Source organism: Ipomoea triloba, chromosome 16 (assembly GCF_003576645.1).
Source record: "Ipomoea triloba cultivar NCNSP0323 chromosome 16, ASM357664v1".
In the NCBI taxonomy this organism is placed as follows: domain Eukaryota; kingdom Viridiplantae; phylum Streptophyta; class Magnoliopsida; order Solanales; family Convolvulaceae; genus Ipomoea; species Ipomoea triloba.
This window is the reverse complement of record NC_044931.1, coordinates 13781389-13783068: the sequence shown is the minus strand read 5'-3', so window position 1 is coordinate 13783068 and position 1680 is coordinate 13781389. Positions and strand designations below refer to the sequence as shown.

Genomic DNA, 1680 nt, shown 5'->3' with positions numbered 1-1680 from the left:
AAACCGCTAAGCGAGAGAAGTTGCGCGGAGAGAGAGGGTCAAGTACATTTTGCGCGCAGTACGTGACGGATGCGATCATACCGGTACTAATGCACCGAATCCCATCAGAACTCCGAAGTCAAGCGTGCTTGGGCGAGAGTAGTACTAGGATGGGTGACCCCCTGGGAAGTCCTCGTGTTGCATCCCCCACCCTCTTTTTAATCTTTCTTTTAAACCGCTGGACCGCTCGCTAAGGGTACTATCCTTTTAAACCGCTAAACCGCTAAGCGAGAGAAGTTGCGCGGAGAGAGAGGGTCAAGTACATTTTGCGCGCAGTACGTGACGGATGCGATCATACCAGCACTAATGCTCCGAATCGCATCAGAACTCCGAAGTGAAGCGTGCTTGGGCGAGAGTAGTACTAGGATGGGTGACCCCCTGGGAAGTCCTCGTGTTGCATCCCCCACCCTCTTTTTAATCTTTCTTTTAAACCGCTGGACCGCTCGCTAAGGATACTATCCTTTTAAACCGCTAAACCGCTAAGTGAGAGAAGTTGCGCGGAGAGCGAGGGTCAAGTACATTTTGCGCGCAATACGTGGCGGACCCCCTGGGAAGTCCTCGTGTTGCATCCCCCACCCTCTTTTTAATCTTTCTTTTAAACCGCTGGACCGCTCACTAAGGATACTATCCTTTTAAACCGCTAAACCGCTAAGCGAGAGAAGTTGCGCGGAGAGAGAGGGTCAAGTACATTTTGCGCGCAGTACGTAACGGATGCGATCATACCAGCACTAATGCACCGGATCCCATCAGAACTCCGAAGTTAAGCGTGCTTGGGCGAGAGTAGTACTAGGATGGGTGACCCCCTGGGAAGTCCTCGTGTTGCATCCCCCACCCTTTTTTTAATCTTTCTTTTAAACCGCTGGACCGCACGCTAAGGGTACTATCCTTTTAAACCGCTAAACCGCTTATCGAGAGAAATTGCGCGGAGAGAGAGGGTCAAGTACATTTTGCGCGCAGTACGTGACGGACCCCTTGGGAAGTCCTCGTGTTGCATCCCCCACCCTCTTTTTAATCTGTCTTTTAAACCGCTGGACCGCTCGCTAAGGGTACTATCCTTTTAAACCGCTAAACCGCTAAGCGAGAGAAGTTGCGCGGAGAGAGAGGGTCAAGTACATTTTGCGCGCAGTACGTGACGGATGCGATCATACCAGCACTAATGCACCGAATCCCATCAGAACTCCGAAGTGAAGCGTGCTTGGGCGAGAGTAGTACTAGGATGGGTGACCCCCTGGGAAGTCCTCGTGTTGCATCCCCCACCCTCTTTTTAATCTTTCTTTTAAACCGCTGGACCGCTCGCTAAGGGTACTATCCTTTTAAACCGCTAAACCGCTAAGCGAGAGAAGTTGCGCGGAGAGAGAGGGTCAAGTACATTTTGCGCGCAGTACGTGACGGATGCGATCATACCAGCACTAATGCACCGGATCCCATCAGAACTCCGAAGTTAAGCGTGCTTGGGCGAGAGTAGTACTAGGATGGGTGACCCCCTGGGAAGTCCTCGTGTTGCATCCCCCACCCTCTTTTTAATCTTTCTTTTAAACCGCTGCACCGCTCGCTAAGGGTACTATCCTTTTAAACCGCTAAACCGCTAAGCGAGAGAAGTTGCGCGGAGAGAGAGGGTCAAGTACATTTTGCGCGCAGTAC

At 51.6% G+C, this 1680-nt stretch overlaps 5 non-coding genes across 5 annotated transcripts; all 5 read left to right on the top strand.

The window, feature by feature from the left end:
* The first annotated feature begins 67 nt into the window (after positions 1–67).
* LOC116008503 lies at positions 68–186 on the top strand. The gene has a single exon (XR_004095881.1). It is a non-coding gene; the product is annotated as a 5S ribosomal RNA (ribosomal RNA).
* Positions 187–323: 137 nt separating this feature from the next.
* On the top strand, positions 324–442 carry LOC116008676. The gene has a single exon (XR_004096043.1). It is a non-coding gene; the product is annotated as a 5S ribosomal RNA (ribosomal RNA).
* A 306-nt stretch (positions 443–748) lies between these two features.
* On the top strand, positions 749–867 carry LOC116009361. The gene has a single exon (XR_004096629.1). It is a non-coding gene; the product is annotated as a 5S ribosomal RNA (ribosomal RNA).
* Positions 868–1173: 306 nt separating this feature from the next.
* LOC116008383 lies at positions 1174–1292 on the top strand. Its single transcript, XR_004095770.1, has one exon. It is a non-coding gene; the product is annotated as a 5S ribosomal RNA (ribosomal RNA).
* Positions 1293–1429: 137 nt separating this feature from the next.
* LOC116009360 lies at positions 1430–1548 on the top strand. The gene has a single exon (XR_004096628.1). It is a non-coding gene; the product is annotated as a 5S ribosomal RNA (ribosomal RNA).
* The last annotated feature ends 132 nt before the right edge of the window (positions 1549–1680 follow it).